Source organism: Cyrtonyx montezumae, unplaced genomic scaffold (assembly GCF_038088225.1).
Source record: "Cyrtonyx montezumae isolate F1298 unplaced genomic scaffold, pur_monq_1.0 scaffold_12, whole genome shotgun sequence".
NCBI lineage: Eukaryota > Metazoa > Chordata > Aves > Galliformes > Odontophoridae > Cyrtonyx > Cyrtonyx montezumae.
Window position 1 is genome coordinate 12,115,019 of NW_027071848.1, and position 24,000 is coordinate 12,139,018.

The window sequence follows — 24,000 nt, forward strand, 5'->3', positions numbered from 1 at the left end:
TTCTATGAATAATTTTTAAAGGCAAAAAACTTCCATGCAGTAACATTGTTAAGCACTTACCAAGTCAGTCATATGAACTCATAAGACAGAGTAAGACATCTGTGATTCTGTGATTCTTTTTTCTTGATCTACAGTTGCTGGGAGGCACTTGGTTGAGATCAGAATCTTTGCTGTTGTGTTTCTATTACATTTCTAGCCCTTTAGGGTAGTAGAAAAGCTTAAAAACATGAACTGAGCATACACAGCATCTAAAGTGATCTAAAATATCCTGTAACAATGCCTGCAGATGTGAATTGTTCTTCTCACTCTGAATTTTGAAATTCTTTCTAAAAATTAGAGGCAAAAGAAAATTCATTGTTTGGGTTGTTCCAATTACATAAGCTGTTACGTTTCTTGTCTGTAGTATAACATGTACAGATGTGTATTAAAACACATATTGTTGCAAAGTAGAATCATTGAATTACAGAATCATAAAGGCTGGAAAGTCCTCTATGATCATCTAGCCCAACTATCCAAGCATGTGTAACAGAGCTCATGTTGAGGATGCACAAAGAAATAAAAAACTTCAGGACAGAATTTTGATTAGAACGTTTCAAGGCCAATATGTAAAAGGATAAATTGAGAAAAAACCCTGATTATTCCTGGAAGAAAAAAAAGCTAGAAAATAAACAATTAAACTATGTTTTCATGGGAAAACTCGCCATTTTTCAGCCTCAGAATTGAACAGTTTCCCACTGCCTGAGAAACTGAGTGTAAGTTCCACACTTTCAGGTAAAAAAGTGATCTCACATTTGAATAAATTATGGTATTTAATATACGCATTACACAAATGAGCTATCTATTTTTGCTTTCTTAGTTTTGACTTGATTTTAAACAGAATCTCATATGAAGTCCATTCTTATCTCATTATCTGAGCAAAAAATGAACATCTTCCTGTTTGTCTGGGCTAACTTCTCACAGTTTATTTCATAATTTTTTTAGATATTTATTTTTTCTGTCTCCCTTTCTACATTATGGAACTCTGAGAAATAGAGAATGAACGCATATGTATATGATATATACCTTGTTCATCCAAAATCCACATCTACACATGGTCTGATTCTGAATGACCTCTGGTTTTTTTGAAGTGTTTTATAAACATTGAGCTTTCAAGAAAAGGCAAACATTTTGTAATAACAATAAGAAGATCTGGCATATGCCCCTGAGAGTTTGTGACCTCTTTTCACAGATGTTATTAAAAGGAATCACTGTAACAGCATATTTGAAATAAAGATAAAAAGAATTAAATGTTGGAAATGGACATAATCCCATATCTCAACATTAGGAAATAAAAGTGAACCAACAAAGATTTTATTCCCCTGACTGTGGATGTACAAACCAGCATATGAAGTTGTCTTTTATGGTCTACAGTTTGACACTAAAATCCTGTGCAAGCGACACAGCAAAATGTAAACAACTTCTTTAAAAGAGAAGTTTGGTGCTCTGGGGACATGAGCTACGGCTACAGCTGTTAAATAAGCATGGTCAGAATGAAAGATCCTTAAATGCATTCTATTACATAATACTACATTTTATCTGTCACATTAATATACTTGCTTGGACTCTGCTAGCCGTTGTTGAATAATCACAACATTCTACCCCTGTAAAACATACTCTTTTTGCTAGATATTGGTGGAGTTTTACTAGTTAATATCAACTATCTGCCACAGTCTGGCCTTAAAAGTCAAATTCTTGTTTTTCAAAGGACACTTAGAAGTCCAGAGAAACTGAAGAATCCCTCATCTCAGAGCTTTCAGCTTCAGTATTTTGATAGATTTTTTACACTGTTTCAAAGTAACATTGCCATATGCTAACAGCTTATACTATGATTGTTCTTTTCCAGAGTTTTTTAATTTGTTTGGTTGGTTGATTTGTGTTTTCTAATATCCTTTTTTAATTGACAAAAATTCATGCTACCATCTCTTTTCTGAATCTTTCTAATTTTCAGATGAATTGTCTTATAGAACGAATTGAGTTTAGTGTCATATAGAGCAAAGAAGCAAATTCAAAACATCAGATTTCTGCCATTCGATTTCCTGCCAAGAGTTTTAAGGATTCTCTGTTTCAGTGTTCTATGATCATCTCAATAAAATTTATTATTTTTCTCTAGAAACTTATCTAAAATAAGCAGTTCAAGAGAAAACAAACAATTCACAATCTATCTGAGATTAGTTGTTAACATGTAGTATGTCACTGTGTAGAAAGATAAAAAGAACTGAAATAAAGGTCACCATGTGATCTGTCAACAAATTTCTACCTGATTTACTAGTAACAAGGATATCACTAATTATTTAGCATTTCCAGCAAACAAACCATAAATTCACTGTCATGAATGTTTTCCTATGTAAGTAAAAGTTTTATTCAGTGTTTCCACATAATACAAAAAAAGCATGAAAAATAAATTGCTTCTGATGTTGTAGGACCTTTTGTGGGACCCTCTATTTCTCCTATAGAGAAAACTTCTCTTTAGTAATCCTTCCTTTCTCACTGGCATAGGTAGGCTAACTGATTGCTGGCTTTGGTGATAAATGATGATGACAAGATGACAACCATACATGCAAACAGAAGTTGTCATTAAAAACCATTTAATATAATGACAGAAATAAAAGAATTGTATGAACTTCATCGTTATCAGTATACTAGCCAGCACTGTTCACACACTGATACAACTGTCATCAGACTATATGATGGACCAGAGGTCATATTACAATTGTAGGTAGAAGTTCAAATATGAATCAAGAGCCTCCAAAGAAGAGCAAAGGCACTGAGCAGCATCTCAAATGTAGTTGTAAAGAGGGTGCATGTGCAGATGTGGCATGCATGAGAAAGAATGAAACACAAAGAAAACTGCATAGTCATTTATGCATCCTTCTATTATCACCATTTAAATCTTGTTATTTTAACTCCCAGAATTTACTATTACCTTCTATTATCCCTACATCTTAGGAATCCTCGGTTTTCTTTGAGCCAGTTCCAGGCTCTCAGTAAACTAGCTGCAACTACTTTTCTGAGTTTTTATGACTTCAGCGCACTAAAATACTGTGGCAGTTTCTGATCACAAACACACACAATACATGCTAAATTATTTCCCTGCAGACTTTGAATTGGTTGCTTTCTTTTTTTTTCTTTTCGAAACAGGAAGCTTATTTGTAGTGTGAGACTATATCTTTCCCTGAATATTCTCAGAAACTTGTCACTTGCATGATAAATTCACTTGCTATATTCACTTACTTCCACCAATAAAGGTTATTCTTGTTATTAAAGACTGACAGAAAACACAATGAGTTATATTTTTACAATGTTCTGTGGGCTTTGAATCAGGACTTATCTATGAGATTAGGAAAGAAAAGCATCATCTCTCATTTTTATATACTTGGTCTGTATTCATGGGAAAGTCCTGACTTAGCTAATTAAGAACATACTCTGTCTCAATTCAATTGCTGCCAAGGGAGACATATTTGAATATCTCATTATGTAAAAGATGGCTAATTATGTTTATTTTCTTTAAGTTCATTCACCACATCTGAAGAAACTATCTTAGCACTGGGCTATTTTCCTCACCTTTTGACAACAAGCAGAAGAAAGGCATAAAACCTGACCAGTGTGCTTTTGCTAAGTATGTAATAGGATGAGAAGGAGAAATAAATTTTGTGACATTCTTCTCAAGCACTGATGTCCTTCTTACTGAGTACCACTCATGGTTGAGGTAAGAAATTGTGTGGCTCACAAGGCAGACAATAAGATTTGCTCTTATGGACAGCTCACCAAGCATACTCTGCATCCCACGCTTGGCTGAAATAAGGACTGTTGACACACATGGTTGCCAGGTGCTATCCTACCATAGGCATTGCTGGCCTTCTAGAAAGGCTAACAGAGTATTTCAAGTCTAAGAGATCAAGTGTGGATAATTTAATATTGTGACCAGTGCATTCTTCAAGATAATAAAGAATAATAAAGAAGACTGATCATAGATAAATTACCCAAGAGTATGATACTCTTCCTAGGTTTAATATTGATGCCCTCATAAAATAAAAACAAAATAAAACTTAAAAAGCTAATAGCAGAACTACTGTATTTATGAACATTTTATCCAGGAATTTTAAATGATTCCTAACACAAAAATCATAGAACTCCTCTGAAATCGTATCTTATTTTCACTTCATAGAATCATAGAATGGTCTGGGTTGAAAAGGATCTCAAATATCATCTACTTTCAAACCTCTGCTGTGGGCAGGGTCATTAACAACTAGAAGAGGCTGCCCACAGTCACATCCAGATGATCAGAAAACTAGGGCTTAAATGGTACTAGAAGCACATAACATAGTTACATCACAAACACATAGTTTGTCATGGGGGAGAATGAAGTCTGTTTTGCACAAACAAATCTAAACAAAAGACAACATTTCTGCTTGAATTTCTGAGATTAATATATAATTATTTAACCCACATAGTGCTTCCGCTCTTGAGGTTTCTGAGGTCTAGAAAACTGAGGACATCCTACGTGATTGCATGGAATGAAACTCATATTGTTTCTAAGCTGAATGCCAACCAAAATAGTTTCAGGTCAGAGTCAGATTCATTGCATAAATATAGCACAATATTCATTTATAACCCAGGTAATTATTCTAGGCACAGTCACCCCACTGTCATGGCAATGCTTCCTTCAAGATCCAAGGTGCCTTAAGGTGTGTTCCTTTACCAATAGCAATAAGATGCTAACAAAGAACTTTGGAAGTGCTTCCCTCTCCTAAATGGAATCCAGTTGTACTAGTCCTCATCAGGGATCAGTACACATTTGAGTCAAGTGGGACCACAACTTGTTTTTTCTAGATGTAGAATGTCTTCCTGCCAGCTCCAGCAACTCCAAACTCCACCTCAGCTGTAGCAGAGTCCAGCTATATTTAAGAAAGGGTAAAAAATGCCACATCAGCAGAGGAGAAAGACAAAACAGCAATAAACCAGTGAGAAAGAGTAGTGTGAATATCAGTGTTAGAGAAGGAGGAGGGAAAGATGTGCTGAATGTAGATATTGCCCTGCAGCCCATGGAGGAACATACTTGATCAGATACCCACAGGGCAGACCATCAAGAACCGCATACTGGAGCATGTGGATATTCCCGAAAGAAAATTTGAGCATGGAAAGCTCTCTATGGAATAGGTTTATTCTAAAGGAGCTTTAGCCTGTGGGAACGATCCAGGCTGGAGCAAGGAAAAATGTGGAGGAAGGAGCAGCAAAGAGATGCTATGGGCTGACAACAACCACTGTTTACTACAACCCATTTCATATGAAAGGGGAGGAGACAGAAGAGCTGGGAACAAAAAAGTGAAGTTAAATCTGTGCGAAAAAAGGTCTATTTAATTTTTTTTCTTTGTTTCTCACCATTCTACTCCATTTTAAATTAGCAATACATCAATTTTCCTCAAGACAAGTGTTTTTTCCTGTAATGGTAATTCATAAATTATCTCCTTGTCTTCATAATGACTATGAGCTTTTTCAACCAGTTTTATCCCCTTGTCTTGGTCAGTAAGTGAGCAACTGGTTTGCATTCTAACCCTTAGCCTATGTTAACCCTTCATTGTGTCCAAACCTTGTTCATGGTTGTGAGACATATAATGATAAAAGAAATATTTTTCAGCTACATAACGTTTATTATTTGCATTGTTTTTTGAAGACTGAATATGCAAAGAAATCAAAACAAATTGTGAGCAATCACTTATTTTAATGTAGCTGAGTGTTTTTCATTGCTTGATGTCATTAATTACAGTCACCTCTAGTTCAAAATAAATCACACCAAGGGTGAATCTAAGATATAACAGAAAGATGAAGAGAATAAAAATGGGTTAACTATGTACAAGATAGGGATCCCTATGTAGCTCATGATCTGATAATTTAGGATTCACTTAACAGAACTTCAGCTTTCCACGCTTATATCCAAGTTATGCTCAAGATTCACTCTACAATCAGGAGTGGAAAAAGATTCTTCTACATTATAATTTGCTTTGTCCTCAATCAGTATCTGAAGCAGGTAATATGAATGATCCCTAAAAGCACCTGTTTCTGCCCACTGACTTAAAAAGAGGCCTACTTCAGAAGGTGTGAAATTTACCTTATGCTTATCCAAACGAGATTAGGTCGGCATCAACTATAATAACTATTTGGTCCATTTGAGGTCCATTTGCCAATACTTTAACAGACACATATATTGCAAGATCTCAGGTACAAACCACAAAAATAATTTGTAGTACGCTGGGTTACAGAAGATGTTAAAATGTTTTGCAGAAAAAAAACCTCCTTTAGAATTTGTTTGATTCACAAATACTCAGTAGCCTTTGAAGAACAAAGAACGTCTATTGAAGCATGCAGTTAGAACTAGAATTGTAAAATATTATAACATTGATCAGCAATAAGGGAAAACACATTAATAAGTCATACCTCAGCTTGGTACCACATTAAAAACAAATAGACCATGCTGGAGCTGGACTTGAAATCAACTGATTAAGAATTCCTAATGTGATTAATAGACTTGACTTCATGGTTATTAAAAAGTAGTTGAGTTGAGTTGAGTCAAAATATGATAGTGACCTTGGTACCTTATGCATGGTGAGTCAGTAAATGCCCATTCATGTGAAGAATCTTAACCTTGAAATGCATGTGATTCAAATCAGGTTTCAATTCTGAGGAAAGACTTTCTTTAAAGGTGAATTCAAAACTCTCTCTTTTGTACTTTTTGTGCTCTTGGGAACAGACAGGAGAAGCATTCCCTTTAGCATAGGAGTAATTTTCCCTTTAGCATAACTTCCCCTTTTAGGAGTAACTCTCCCTCTAGCACAGTCCAGCATGACACAATGAGCCTTGCACTACACCTGTCCTAGTGCTCCTTTACCATTGCCAGGTGATACATATTGCAATAAGACTAATATTTATTATGACAGATTTTTTTATAATACTTTTCCTCTGTTAAACCAATATCTTTTTTCAAAACTTTCTGAGTGACATGAGGATGTCATACTTCACCTTGCAAAGCATGGCCTTTATGCACTTCCTTTATATGCACTGACATTTCTGGGACAGGTCTGGCTCAAAAAAATCAGAGCAAAGGGAGAAGAAAAAGTGGCATAGATGTTAAATTGCCAATGAGTTTCAGTTCTGAGTCTCACAGTACTCTTAATTCTGTATATTAGTCGCATTGTATTATCTGATTAGGAGTCTCATTGATTTAAATAAGAGCAAACAGAATCATAGAAAGACAGCAAATGGAATTCCATCACAAAGGAATCAAAGGAGTACAATGCCAGCTCTTGTGATATAGCCAACCACAGAGAATCTGAGTGATTAAAAAATGATTTGGATTCTACTACATATTTGATAAGATAAATTACCAGAATTGTATTATCATCTACTTAGATTTATAACTTTCTGTGATTTTGATGTACTGTTTTTTGTCAAGGAGTCTGCAATGTGGCTCCACGTAAATGTTTATACATTTCAAATGCTCTCCTTAATTTTGACTTCTAAATTTGTTTGCATATAATGTCTTGCTAAAAGATACCATGAGAGACTCCATTCTATGCTCTGGTATTTACAATTAATCTGAACTATTTAAGAGCAGTGCCACATTAAGATGAACAATGGTTTTCTTTCACACTTTAGCACCAGAGATGACCCTTTATTATGCTAAGTAGAGCATTTCAGCTCACAAGTTATAATTATATGAATGGATGCTGTATTGCTAAATGCAGAATCCCTATCTTTTAGTAAATCCTGGAAAGACAACTGCTAAATTGTCTTGCAAGAAATAATATCATAGCACTGTAGTGTTATGATATTAGCAGTGTAAATACTAGTGTGTAAAGCAGTGTAATACAGTATCTCACAGCTGCGCATAGTCTGTCAAGTAGACAATGACACCTGTAATCCGAGGATTCATTTAAGCCTTGTTTGCAATGACACAGTAGACAGGGAACACCAGTTTTCAAGTCTGTCTGCACATTTACAGGTTCTTCTTGAGAATGTTTCAGTTTTGGATGCATCTCTCAGCTGTTGCTCCATTGTGAGTCATTGAGATGAACTTGGTGTTTCAGATTTGGCTCTCCTGAGAAACTGCAAGTAGATTTGTGCTAAGATCTCGATGACCCTAACGATCTGTCACCCATTGTTAAAGCCCTCCTCCTGCTGGAATTTTGCATCCAGTCATTCACATTTCCTCCCTGTTTATGCCAATATAAATATTTTCATCGTAGTTTTCCTCATCTGTGGAAAATTCCTGGATTTATGTTTTCTGATACACTGTGGGTGATTTTCTGCCTGCTAGGAAACATAAAAAAAAAAAAAAAAGAAAGAAAGAAAAAAAAGACTGCTATCTTTTTATGATCTTCAAGTGTTCTTCCAAGTCTCCCTAGCTTCTGGTGTTGCCTGTTAGTATTTCAACAATACATTATTGTAAATGTTCAACTTACTTGGATTAGAATACCAAATTAAGATTACAGTTCAGATCCTTCTATGCAGTATTTTTTTCAGTGAATTCTATTCTGATCCAATCTTCACACTTAAGGAGCCTTGCCACTGATAGGACAGAGAGAAGGAAATCTGCTGAGTAATGGAAAAAATAAGTATTTATTTCACTTTTACATAATGTTATGAATTTTCTTTCTAAGGTTGTCATGTATTATTTATACCTGGGAGTGGCAATTGTTTCTCTCTTAAGATTAGCAGCATAGTGCTTATGTTAGTAAATAAGAAGTTCACTTGCACAAATGCCCTCCATGAAGAAATTTAATGAAAAATAATCTGTCCAAGAATAAGGCAGATATTTTTATGGAAGTGATACAAATAAGAAACATTTTTTCTATGTGTATTCCACTACATAGCATATTTCATACAGTTTCAAACACAGAAAAGCACAAAAGCCACACAAGGCTTTTATCCTCTCTCTTACGTTATTACTATCAGTTTGAAGAAAAATATAATCACAGAGCTGTAGGGATTGGAAGGGACATCTAGAGATCATCGAGTTCAACTCCCTTGCCAAAACAGCTCCCTAGACCAGGTTAAATAGAAGAAAAAAAAAACCTATTCAATTACTTTATACATACTATATATACACTATATTTATTTTATATATATACTATATCTTGGAGACAATTTGGACATTTTTCAGAACCATCATAAAAATCTTGCCAACACTTGTAGGGATGTAACCCTTCCAAGACAGATGAAATCACCAATGAGCAACTCCTCCAGGACTTTGTATTGGCTGTGAATGTTGCCTTGCACAGCAGTGATGGTATGACATTTTGCTCCTGATCCTATGATTCACACATAATCACTACAGTAACATGCTAGTTACTATATTTTATCACAATAATTATGCAATTGCCCTAAACTTGCATATTCCAAATTTGCCCATCCTGCTGTGGCAGCATGTACATGAATGACATCACATCTCCATCTGAAATAATGGCTTAAAAAATATTAACAGTCATTTTACAGATCTTCAAGTTGAACAACTCATACTGTTGTACAGAACACAACTTTTCAGCTGGTATCATCAATAAATTTAAATCTTCAGATGGAGGATTAAATTAGTCCTCAGAGACCTCCCTCTCTCAGCGTTTGCAAATAACCTGTCCCCCAAACTGCTGATTTTGTTTCCTGCATTTGTAAATGCCATAATGCCATTTTCCAGCTTCCATAGTAGAACACTCTCTACAGCAAGATCTCAGCATATTTTACAATTGTCAGGTAATTTACCTTTTCAAGACATCCAAAGTGAATAACTGCAAATGGCTTTCATTCTTTAAATGTGGAAACTGAGGTGCAAACAGGTTAACTGTAGTCGTTCCATGGAAAAGCTGATCATCCATGCCATTGAAATCAAGAAAAATAAAATCTTAGCAAATTTCAAACTCAGCAATGACAAAATAAATAAATAAATAAATAATAAAGGGTATCATAACTCTTGCAAAGGAACTTGAAAGAGATACAGCCCTTTTCCATAAGACTGTCATAACTACCCTTTTTTTTTTCTCTGCAGAATTAAACTCCGTGTTACTCTACACTACCTTTGGATTAAATGTAATCAGTCGTTCAAAATTTAATTAAGGATATTAAGGGTAAAATATGAAGCATTTGTCTAAGAATACTTTGATATTATGGAGTTAGTTTTGTTTAGAGAAAAAAAATAAATAAAGAAAATATTATACAGATAATCATTTTTATGTTGCTGTTTTTACTGCCAAGGTGCTCATTACTGGGGTAACAACTACATGTGAATATTCTATATTATTTTTCTTTTTGTGTAAATTTGGTGAAATTTTGAGTACTCTGGGTGACATCATGCTGTCCAAAGACTGATCTGAACATTCCATAAATGGACCACTACAAACATTTAAAAGCACAGTATCGTGAGTACTGAGATCAGGCAGGATTTGGTTAATTAAAGGGAAACAATTATGCTAAATCCAACTACTCTGGGAAAGAGACATCATCATTTTGAAAAATACTCTGCTGAAATAATCCAAATTCAATGTAGTGTGGAGCTCATTACAGCTGATGAATTCTTTGATCACAGGAAATTAGAGAAAGCAAAAGATTTGTATCATATACCTTGCAATACAGGTACATACAGTGTGGCATGGAAAGACATATCTTTGTCTTCAAGGGAGGAAACAAAATAAGCACACTAAGAAGAGAACAAATAGGAGCAAGGGACAGTCCAGGATTTAAGTTTTTCAAGCAGAGAAGATGGAATATTTAATATTCTTATAACAGAATGAGAAGTAGTTAAGACTTTTAAGGGCTGTGATAGGAAAAAAAATGATGGAAAAAATAACTGCTTCCATTTATATGACTTGCATATCTTTATTATGTTAATAATATCATGTTTATGCCTTTTTATTGGAATGACGTTTGTGAAAATGGAACTACTGTAATGATTGCATCTATTATTAACTGCAAATAAAAGATGAGATTAATCTCGCTTAACTTTAGCTTTCTAAGAGTTGAACATCGAGTCTAAGTTCATTATCTAGACTCCCTTTGCAGTCATCTGACAGCTAAATATTTCCCAGCTTAAAATATCCTTGGACTTGCATGTTCCTTACCATTGATTATAGAAAGAGCCTACAGAATTCTTTTCCAGATACACAATTTTCATATAGATGAAAGTTAGATGACAGTACTACCCTAATAAGAAAATTAAACATTAAATCTTCTTTAGGTTAAGTATTAGAAACTGAGAACTGCTATTGCATTTAGATGTAAACTTACAAATAAATATTCTGTGAGATTTTGACCAGGCACTTTTCATAAGTAAAATTTTGAAAATATAGTAGAAGTCCTTCCTTGCATTAGCAATGACAGTTTTTAAATAGTTCAATTTTGCTTAAGTAGCAATTAGTAAAGCATTTTAAGTACCTAAGATTGTCAAAAAAACCTTTAATTAAAATTCATAAAGAATTTTTGTCAATCTAAGAGAGCTCCTCCTAAGGAAAGGATGGTGATGGCATCTACAACAAATACTGCATTCTTGACTGCTGCATGACACTAAAAAAAAAAAAAAAAAAAAGAAGAAGATAAAATAGCTGAATATTAACTGCATAATATCATCATAAAATCCAAATTTAATCAACAGGTTTTTCTTTTCAGTGATACAACTAGGTCCTATCAGCACCATTGATCCTTAAATCTAAATCAGCTACCAAAAGCAGGGCCACACAGATTCACCATTCACCTCTGTAAGTGATTATACCCGCCTCATTTCTGTGACAAGACTTTGCATTAAGTGTGTCATACTAGCTGCTGCAGCTCTGAGGAGTGTGAACAGAAAAATCCATGGAGACAGAGATGATAAACTGTGCTAAATAAGCCATGACTCTACTGCAGTCAAGGTTGCCTTTGGTCAGGATGCTGAAGAGAAAACCTGTTACACTTAATCCATTTGTAAAGCTTTGGAAATGAAAAAAAAAAAAAAAAAAGAAAAGAAAAAAAAGAAAAATCCTAAGAGTAACAAAGTCTTGGACTTTCTGCATTCAGAAGGGAAAATTTGGTAATTTCATTCTAATTTTTATTTGTATCCTAACCCATCCTGGCTATGCAATTTTTATGTTTAGATAGTTAAATGTCCATGTTCTTTGTCACTCTGCTTTTTTTTCGGACTTTCTTACCTTCACATCATACCAAGAAAAGCATCTTAGGTATCTATATCTTTGTGGTTGATACACAAAACAGAAGTGGTAAAGACTTCCAGAAGTCTCACATCAAGAATGTATCAGAATCTGGGAAGCAAGAGATGCAGCTTTGCAGTTTCACCCTCAGACAGACACCCCCCTCCTCCCCAGCAAAACCTATCATCCTCAATGCTTCTCTGATTTCCAGAAAGCTGGATACAGACTTATCATCACTTAACATATTTGTTCCTAAGTTAGAGGAAAAAGCTGTGTAAAATCTAGATTCTGTATTTTGCCTCCCTTCCTACTAGACATGTCACAGTCTGAGACCACTGTTTCAACGTGTCAGAAGCCAGCCCTGTGCTGTTAAGAAATAGACTACAGCTTTAGATGAAAGAGTCATTTAGCTAACATATGTCTGTAAAGACTGTGAGTCTGAGGGAATGTTCTGTAGAGCAGCTAACACAAGGAAGAGACTGTCTACTCATGGTTCTTGCTTGCTGCGAGAAGGAATAGTAATAAAAATAAATGATATTTTTCAGCGGATAATATAACCTAAACTGTGAAAAATAAATTCTTTCATCACCTGTATCCAGAATCTCCTTCTTTCCAGGAGAATAGAATAGCTAATCAGATACAAGCTTGTGTACAGGAGGGATTGCTTCACCCTTTATCATCTGTGGTCAGAAAATTGTTTAGCATATTTTCCCTCTTGCTACATTTTTTCAGGCACTGAGGCCTTCAGGGAACTCTGAGTGCTTTGGCACTTAGGTGATCCACGCAGGAAAAAGTACAGAACTTACTGCCTTACTGCTTCTTTTCTGTCAGTAAACTCTGTCAAGACTAAGGATTAGCTCAGGTCCAATCCTAAACTAAGAATAAAGGAAGCCAACACTATGAGCAAAGACAAAAGATGAGAATAACAACAAAATCGTATTTATTGGAAGCTCAAATAAGAGAATTCAGTCTGCATGTTGGTTTCTTCTAACAAAGTTGTTTAGAGAGACCTCTCTGTAGTGTACCGCTCAGGTGCTTTTCTCTATTGCTCTCAGCATGTTTTGCAGTGCAGTAACCTCCTTGAGTGTTTCTTGATTTTCCCCACTCCTGAATTGCTGCATTTGGGGTTTTGCTATTCTATTACTTTACAGATACATATGACTTTTTCCAAATTTAACTCACAGTGCTTTTTAGAAGATGCTCATGTACCTTCATTTTTCTTCAGGTCACCTCTAAGAATGTGATCTAGTGAATCATAGATAACTAAACTTTCTTGCTTCTTCACGAAAACAAAATTAAGTTTTCTCTAAACTAATCAAGCAGTTTGGAGTATTCAGCATTTTATATTTTTCTTTTAAAGCAAATGCATGCAGCATAAACAAAGTGTTAAGATACATGGCTCATGAGGCTTTTAATTTTTTGTATTTGCCATAGGCAAAAACAAGGAGGGGAAAGAATGAAAAATTTCCCAAAATTAAGATTAGATGTTGACTTGTTCACTTATATTTTGTCTGCTTTTATATATAGTCTGCTTTTTCAAAGCTGTAAAAAAAATAAAAAAAAAAAACATTTTAAAGCTGATGTTTGTTTAACTGTTTCTTTTTCTTCTCTTCTACTGATCTTCCTTTCTCAGTTGATATGTACTTCAGAGGTATGAAAGTAATGAGGAACAATTTCAATCTTCTTAGTACAGAATGCTCTTCATCCAGTGCAGTTTTCAGAATTAAAAAAAACAATAATAATGAAATTGCACATTCAGTGTTTCAGATATCTTTCTGCAGTACATTAAATGATTGTGAGCTCACCATTCATACGTTCTCTCAGATTGGACTCCTGGTTGCCTTCACTGAACGTCAGGTCAGGTTGTGAAGAAATAATAAAAACACTGTGTTCTATTCCAGTCCACTTCCCACTCTATAAAAGCAACCTGTCCTTGAACATTTTGTGTGCCCTGTATAGCCCTTATGTAGGACCCATCTCCATGGAGCAGAACAACTTTACTCTTTTTTTTCTCCAACAGAAAGAAACTTTTCAGATTTAACCTTGACATAATGTAGCCTGTTCATAAGAGATTCCATTCATGAATTCATATTTTAATCTGCTAGAGAAACAGCAAGAGAGAAAATGAGTATCAATACGTAGTTAAGCAGGGGTCATCAAACTGTTCTGTGTCTTTCTGAGGAGTCAGGAGACAGTCCAGCAATGTGGAGTGATCAAAAATTTTGATCAGGGATGATATCCAAGGGACACTTCACTGTTTTCAAGTAGAGGATCACTGGTTTTATGACTGCTTAATTGTTGAGAGCTGAGCTTCAGCCTGCAAGCCTAGTACAGTATCTATCCAAAATTCAGATGAAAGCTTTAACAGATGCTGGATATTGTTCCCGAGGAAAAGTATTGTGAGTGCTCTACATGCTCTGATGGTTTGGCATGGTGCTCAGGGGTATGATGTTGAGGTCAAAGTACCAGTGATATGAAGTAAGAAGTAAGAGCACTGGCTTCTTTCCAGAAGACTGGGAAGGACAAGTTGCTTTGAGACAATAGTGAAGTGGAAAATAACTGCTTTGTTTTGCTTGCACATCTTTCTGCACATCTTCATTCATCAAAATGCTATGAAGTAGCAAGAGAAGAAGAGCTGGGCCCTGAACAAACAAGTTATTTAAAGTAGAAAACATGCAAAGTCTAGGAAGATGAGTTTTGTTGCTCCAGATGTTTTATATCTGCCAAGATCTAGAAAAGAATAGTCTATTAAAGATATCAGAATGAATTTGGAGAAACTACCTTATGACACAAGGGAACAAAACCCAGTTAACTTATAGTTAAATTGAACAACATGATTTCTTTGTTTTGCTTGTACAGAACTTACTAACAGATTTCTTTGTTTGGCATGTGCTACACTGAGTTATGGAATCTCCTCAAATATATAAGACTTAGAGTGACTTAATTACTTAATAATGTGCTGCATTCAGATAATGTAGTAATAATTCCAGTCTAACAATACTCTGCATTTTATTGTTTTTGTTACTTTATCAATAGAAAATCAATGCAATAAATCATTAAGATAATTATGGTGTTTGTTTTTGTTGTTGTTGTTTGTTTGTTTTAACCTTAGGGACATATGTAAATATTAAAATTTCTGTTTAAGATTTAATTTAATAAATTTTTACCTTTACTATTACTTTGTTAAATAAAAAAGTAACAAATAAACAAAAATATTGACTGGGAGACCAGAATACTCCCTGTATATGTGGTTCATTATATGAATAGCACTGAAATAGTTACTGTGTTAGAGAACAATTCTCTTGAATTTTTGAATATTCATGAACAAAAAATACAGCAAACTCATCAAGTACAATGTGTTGATCTGAAATATCGATGTTGAGTTTTAATAAAATTTTATTTTATTAATTAAATGAAATATGAGTTATCGTAAGGATACAACTATCTAAACTTAATGCATTTTAGCTACAGCATCATAAAAAAATATACTGTTATGTATTTTAAAATTGTTTAGTCAATACTTAAGTTCAGAGTGTGGGTCTTGACAAATTCATATATTTTCAGACGACACTAATGTTGCATTTTATTTCATTAGAGAATTTCCAATGAATATTTCTTGAGGAATCCAGTTCTGTCATCGTCTACTTTATCTCTCTGAAAGCCAAGTGGGATCCTGGATTTTGCACAGGTGAGTGCAAAACTGTTGAAGAAGCTACATTTAGGGGTGCCTAGTTATTCTTCTGTTTCTGTGTTGATTCTAGTGTGTTACAAAAGTTTAAGAGATAGATTAGCCAGTACCTCATATCATCAACAATCCAGTTGATGGCAGTTGTTTTACAATACCTCTAAAAATCAATCCATTTGGAACACAAGTTTTTAAAATTTGAAAGCTGATAAAAATGTGGAAACCACTGTGACTTCATGACATGGAAATAAATGACAACAAAAGAGAAAGGCTGAGTAGGCTTTTCCCATCAAATTAGTTGAAATCACAAGCAATTTCTGTTATTCTGTATTTTTGTTTACATGCTGATGATTTTACTTTGCTATAGGAGTGCCAATGTGGAATTAATGTAATTGTGCTATCACCACTTGAGATGTTATTAATTTTTAGAAAATATTATTAAATATTACTATTAAACCAAAGTTGTTATCATTTTGTACAGCTTGAGATTCTTGGCCACGCAGCTTCAGGTCAAGGCAATGCTGTCACATGCATGTAGGCCTTCTTTAAATTCCTTTTCACTGGAGTCCTTCAGGGCACATATCTAGTGAAAATAGTAATTTAAATTCCAGCATCATTCCAGCATCCAGATCTTAAAAATATGTCTTATTTTCACATTTAGAAATGATTTTTAAAAGACCAGGTGGAAGTTCTTTCAAAATGGAAATAGATGCATAGAATGAATTAACAATAGATAGAGTATGTTTCTATCTAAATATATGATTTTTCTTTTTTTTCTTTTTCTATCTAAATATATGATAGAATTAACAAAGTTTTGATAAATATTCAATAAGTAAACCAGTAAGTTAGAAAAGTTGTTTAGGAAATGTGAAGCTTTTCCAAAAGTATTTAAATGCAGATACATGTTTCACAACATAGAGATATCACATTTCCAGCTGTAAATGTTAAGAGGTGACACAGGGTAATTGCTTTCTTCTTTTCAGATATAGATGACTACTCCAGATGTAGATGTTAACAAATGAACAGATGAATTCTGCACTAAAAACTTTAATAAATTTTGTTAGGGAAAAATTAAAGCTCTTTTAATAATTTGTATTAATTAATTAATAAGGCTTGAGAAATTAAAAAGGATAGTAGATATATCAAAGTATGCCAGTGTAGATTAAGACATCATAGAATCACAGAACTGTTGGGTTTGGAAGAGATTAGAGATCATGGAGCCCAACCCCCTGCCAAAGCAGCTCCCTAGCCCAGGTTGCACAGGTGGGTCCAGGTGGGTCTTGAACGTCTCCAGAGAAGGAGACTCTACTACCATTCTGTGCAGCTGTGCCAGTGCACTGTCACTTCACTGTGAAGAAGTTCCCATGCACATTTGTGTGGAACTTCCTATGCTTCAGTTTGTGGCTATTTGTCCTCATCACCACACACTGCTGAGAAGAGTCCAGCCTCATCTCTTGGCGTCCCGCTCTTTAGATATATATAGACATGGATCAGATCCTGGGTGAGTCTTCTTTTTTCAGGGCTGATCAGACCCAGATCTCTCAGCCTTTCCTCATAAGGGAGGTGTTCCACTCCTTTATCATCACTTGTAGCCTTAACAAATATTAACAGTTGCAAAACTTATTTTTTGAACGCATCTTTGAAATTTACATTTTCTGCTTGGAAATATGATTGAAACTCCCTCTCACTAAATTATTGTATGCTCACTGGTTAAGTGAATAGTGCTTTAATAACCACAGTCATACATTCATGTATATTTATGTATGCTTGAGTATCAATATGTATTTGAATGTGCAGTGCTTGAATTAATAAAGACTAATTCTCCAATATTTCTTCTTCAAAGACAGGGACTGTACTACACTAATTTCTGTGCACAATTAAGTTATCTGTATAAATCTAGCATCTCTTCTGCTACAGCAGTTGACTGCTTTTGATAGCAAACCTCAGATATTCCAAGTGCATCCTAAGAAATGACATAGAATAAATATATAACATTTTGCTCAGCTGACAGATAAAATGAGAGTGACATCTATCTTTCTTAATGTTTAAGGGAACAAATTCTCTCCAAAAATAAATCACATCTTTATATGACTATATATTCCATTTTATTTTCATTCTGTCAAGATTTTATTTATAACTCTATGCTCAGTTCCTTTTTTTTTTTTTTTTACAAAGACTATACTGTTCACTTAAGGAAACATTATACATCTTCAAGTCACTAATAAATGGATACCTTCATGAGTATTTATCCTAAAATTAATTACAACATTTCAATGCAGTTAAAGCTGGTAAAAACATCAGAAATCAAATATTAAATAAATTCTTTGTAATATCTATTTCTAAGTAACAGTGGTTTAGATTTGTTGTGTAATTCATAAGTTCATAAGTTCATAAGTTCATAAGGTTGGAAAGGACCTATAAGATCATCTAGTCCAACCATCCTCCTATCACTATCTCTACCCAACTACTAAATTAAGTCCTTAAGCACCTCATCTAAACGCTTCTTGAACAGCGCTAGGGATGGTGCCTCAACCACCTCCCTAGGCAGGCCATTCCAGTGCCTGACCACTCTTTCAGAAAAGAAATGCTTCCTGAGGTCTAATCTAAATCTTCCCTGGCGCAACTTGTGGCCATTCCCTCTCGTCCTGTCATTACTTATCAGGGAGAAGAGGCCTACCCCCTCCTCACCACAACCCCCCTTCAGGAAGTGGTAGAGTGCTATAAGGTCTCCAGGACAATTGTAAGGACAATTCCTTGTCATTACAAAACAATTAAAGATGTAACTTTGTGATCCTTAAATTTCCTCTATCTTATGCTTATTTATATCAATTAAGCTGCTACACAGTAACAATTAAAATGACAGAACATGACATTTTATATTTCCGTGCTACAGATTAAGATAAAAAATGCCAACAATATATTTTTTGTAGATTTATGATAATGTGCATTATCTATGTACATTCAAAGCTGTTAAAATAAGTCAGAACCTATTAATTTTCACAAATACATCTGAATTTAATTGAAAACCCATGGCACACTGAGAATTTGATTCTATATGCTTTCATAATCCAGTGAGTGACTGAAAGCCTTGAATATGCTCAGTTTTTCTTGACTTTCCCTACTCCTTTCAGGATTGTGCTGGGAGTTAAAAAAGACAAATAAATTTGTATAGGCATTTTTTCAAATACAGCTTTTGAATATCATAAAGATAACCGTGCAGCCATAGTGCTCAAAAGCCCTCAAAAGCTCAAAAGGAATGAAAGCAAGGAATTACATTACAAATCCCATAACAAACTCACACGTGGAAGACTGCATCCAACTCAAACACACAGCAAGACAATGCTACTCTTCATAGTCCTTTATTCAGCCTTCTGACAAATAGAAAGGAAATGTAGTAAAATGTTTATCTTCTTTGATTAAGACAATCAAATGTTGGAATTGCATGACCTCTGATACAGATCATAGAATCATAGAATCATAAGGTTGGAAACGACCTAAAAGATCATCTAGTCCAACCGTCTTCTCACTACCACTGCTACCACAGTCTACTAAACCATATCTCGCAGCTCCGATCTAGATGCCTCTTCAGCACTTCCAGGGACGGCAACTCCACCACCTCCCTGTGCAGGCCATTCCAGTGCCTGACCACTCTCTGAGAGAAAAAGTTTTTTCCTCATATCCAACCTAAACCTCCTCTGATACAACTTGCAGCCATTTCCCCGGGTCCTGTCCATTGCCTGGGAGAAGAGGCCAAACCCCTCTTCACCCCAGCAACCTCAGGAAGTTGTAGAGTGCAACGAGGTCTCCCCTGAGCCTCCTCTTCTCCAGACTAAACAATTCCAGCTCCCTCAGCCGCTCCTCATAAGACTTGTGGTCCAGACCCCTCACCAGTTTTGTTGCCCTTCTCTGAACACGCTCCAGGGCCTCAATGTCCTTCTTGTAGTGAGGGGCCCAAAACTGAACACAGTACTCGAGGTGTGGCCTCACCAGTACTGAGTAGAGGGAGATGATCACCTCCCTGCTCCTGCTGGCCACACTATTTCTAATGCAGGCCAGGATGCTGTTGGCCCTCTTGGCCATGATATATAGACACATGCAGTGAAATTCAGGGGACCAATCTAGAGAGCTACCATTTTGAAGACAACACTTGGTAACTTCTTCACTAGCCAAGACAAGGGCTGGATGGCCAGACAAATTTCATTCATAATGCTAACCATATTGTTCACTGCGTAGATTTATTTGGGGCATCAGTAGTTCCTGATTGTAAAAGCACAAATTATTTCTTTATAATCATATATTAATAAATATGCCTTTTATTAGACAACCATAAAATTAACCAAGTATACCCATTAAATGACCAACAAGGATAATGTACAAGAGGAAACTTGTTTGTTTCTAAAATTAATTGCTATGTATCACAACATCCTACTTCTAAATCCCTGCAATATTGACGGCTATGATCAATTTAAGCATAGCTGATTGATTACACTTGCAACTGTCAACAACTGCTCTCACAAACTCTGTATTCGTATACTAATACATACTTCAGTTGTGATTAACACTATTGAATATTAAGATCATGTTTCAAAAAATAAGGTAGTGATTTTCAGCTGATACAGATTTGATATTTAGGGAGAAAAAGCTATCTGTACTCATCAGAATGATTATTATTATTACTAGTAGTAGTAGTAGTAGTAATGTTTTTAGAATGAAGAAGAATAAATTGATCTAATCCAACCAAAAATACAGCAACAATTGGGATAAATTCTTAGAGAAAGTTTTGTTTACATGATAGCTGGAGCACTGATATGTGATTTTGATGCACAGAAGTAAGAAATAAAATTTTAGAATCTACACAATTTCCCATCTGCTTGGTGAAAATTCATCTTTCCAGTAATTTCTGTAAAGATAAGTGATATTGTTCTAAAGGTCAAGTTCATTAAATGCTGGAAGGAGGATACTGAAGAAGGCCAATTCATCTGAAGTTTTTCTCCCATTACTGTATGTGGCCAACTGGCATAATGTTATAATGTTTAATTACTAATTTAAGAAAAATGGTTAAACAATTTTGGTTCATATCATCCATTAAATTTAGGACAGTTTTCATGCAAAACATCCCCTTCACTGCTAAAGTATGATTAAGAAGGCAGAACCCCTCTTAGCGAATCATAATAGTGGGTTTTTTTGTTTTGTTTTTTGTTTTTTTTTTCATGCAGTATATACTTCTATATTCCTGCATCCATCCATATGGAAGGGTGTAACTTTTTTGATGTAGCAGTAGACCAATCGTATGACTTATCAAAATACAGTATCTTGAATGCAGTTTATTTATCCAAGGGATAAAATAATTTTTTCTGAAGCTCCTTTATTCTGAACAAAACTGACTTGCAGAACTGAGCCCACATGTGAATTTCTTTCACTGTGATTGTATAAAATGTGCTAGTATTTTTTTTATATACTTACGATATATGCAGATTCAGCAGTGCTATACAATTTTGTTTTGACTCACTGATTGGATGAGCAAAATTTTCATAAATAAAGGAAGAGGAAATCAAAGAGCTCTGAAGATAGATACATAGAATGGTATTCATGAGATCACAAATATAGGAATCAGCAATATAGATATTTTCATGTCAGCTAGTTGTCAAGATTTTTTCACAGTAAGTGGAGTAAAATTGGCACTTTCAAAGTATGAATCATCTCATCCTAAAATAGATGATTAAAATAGGTCAGATGAATCATTGGATATTGTTGTCTATTGACCTTGAAGAGCACATTAGGTTATAAGCTAGTATGTAGACATATAAAGTGCAGACATGAAGCTGAGTGGAAAGGATACTACTACCACATCTCTGGAAAAAATATTTTCACAACCAGATTTATAAGTATGAAGGAGACAAACAAACTAATATTTCTTAAGAAAAGTGAAGTAAATCTTATTTCCATTTTAATGGAAAATAAACTAAAAGAGTTAAAAAAAAAAGATTTAAATCAGTGCTCTAATGTCTCCATGTAAAGTATTTGAATATAAAAATATTTTCCTAGCTCTAGAAAATGCATGTTGTTTGAAATAGTATCATAGTGTTTCAGTACAACATATCAATGTTAGCATGCATAAATGTCTTTATAGCTTTAAGACATAGACATTGTACAGTAAATTATTGATTGATTTGGGAAAAAGAATGTTCAAGACTTTAAATGCATATAATGAATCTTGAAAGATTCTGATTATATGGCAAACAACTTTGCAGCAAGTTACAAATTCTTCTCCTGGAATTGAAGTGTAAACTCTGTACAAGTGTTGAGCTTTTGACTGAGAAAAACAGTAACTGACCCTTTTGAACTTTAATGACAAAAAGCATACATGGAATGTTTTAATATCTTTCTTCTTTAATTTCCTTCTTGTACAAATTCCCTCAAGGGCACTTTCTTGAAATCAAAATCCAAAAATCATTCACGCTGACATATCTGTCAAGTTTTATCCCCAAACCATCAGAATATTAACAGAAAGGGTAAAGGCATCATTATGTGTCTATGCTATGTGTTTTTCTTCTTATCTCTATATGACCTGAAAGTGAACTTGGAGCCTGAATTCGATATAGATTGAGCTTTTCTTGGCTTATTCCATCTTCCATTTACTCATGGTGTACAGAGTTAACAGCATTTGCTATTCTGCTATAAATGAAGACCAAACAATCTGAAATCTAGTTGAGTATATATCTTCTCAGTTTGGATTTAAATAAGATTGTATTAAATCTGGTGTTCCTGAAGTAAAAACCCTCTACCTGTTTTTATTAAGTTAAAAGAACTTAAATCCATGAGCGTTTGAAACTTATTCCTTAGCAGCTATAGATTCTTCAGTGGCTCATTAGTTCCATGACTTGTGTAATTATTGCAAATTCTCCAGATTTCTGAGCTTGTACGTTCAAAGCACTAGTAGTACAACTTGGTAAATACTAACGAGAATACTGGAAAATGAACTTCCAGGGTAAAAAGCTCTTAACAAAAATTGGATGAAGCTTTTCAAATATCTGTATGAGAAAAGGAAAGTTGAAAATTTTGACATTTGTTTCCTTCTAAAAAGAAATAAAAATTAAATTATTATTAGAAAAAAATTTTCAATTCTTAAAAACTTTTGAAACGAGAGAAAAAAAATTAAGAGGAAAAATCCTGAAATTTCTTCCTTTTTCAAAAGTGTTTTTATGCTATGTATTAGATTACATTACTTCCAAATTAAGTAGATGTTTCACAAACAGATTACTTGGAATCCCCTATTCCTCTCTCCCAGTTGAACATCTGCAGTAGTTTCCCTCCCTTCAGTCTGCTCTCCCAGAGGTGCACCCAGTATTGCTCACGGCTCTGCTCTGCCCACCCACAGGTCCCTGTGGGAGCAGCTAGAGCTGCTCTATAGCTATATACTGAAGAAAGTCAACCAACATTCATGCTTCACCTGATGAAAAGCAGAATTTGTAAGACAGCAAATTGTTTTTTTCAAGTTTACCTTTGTCAGCATAAGCATCCTCTTTCTATTGTTCTCATAATCGGAAAGAGAAACCACAATATGCATTCAAGTATTCCCACTGATGTAGTAGTTCCCATGTAAGTTCTTTTCCATTGCTTTATCATCCTTGATTTTGTTGGAATTTAAATATTTACAGAATGGTTTTCAGGCTAACTGGACATGGTCATTTGTGTTTTGCTGAAGATGTAATTAAATAACACTATGATACTGATGTCAGTTAAGAATTATTAAATCCCATGATTAACTGTGTGTATATATATATATATATAACAGAGGTAAAATGCTTATAAGTTATAACAGGAAGCTAAAACTGAAGTTTGTTAGGATAGTAACAACATACTGACGTTGCAATTTTAACACTCATAGTTTGCTTTTAGTTCCCGCTGCTCTAATCTGACATCACTAAGCAATAAATTATATTAATCTCCCTTATATTGTTTGTTTTGTCCATTATGCTAATTGGTGAGTGATCTCTTTGCTTCATCTCAAACTAGAAGCCTTTTTTCATCTTTCACTGTGTATCTTCAAGGGGACTGAGAAATTGGAGTGGTGGAGCTTAGCCAGTCATCGGTGTGAAACCAATGCTGGTT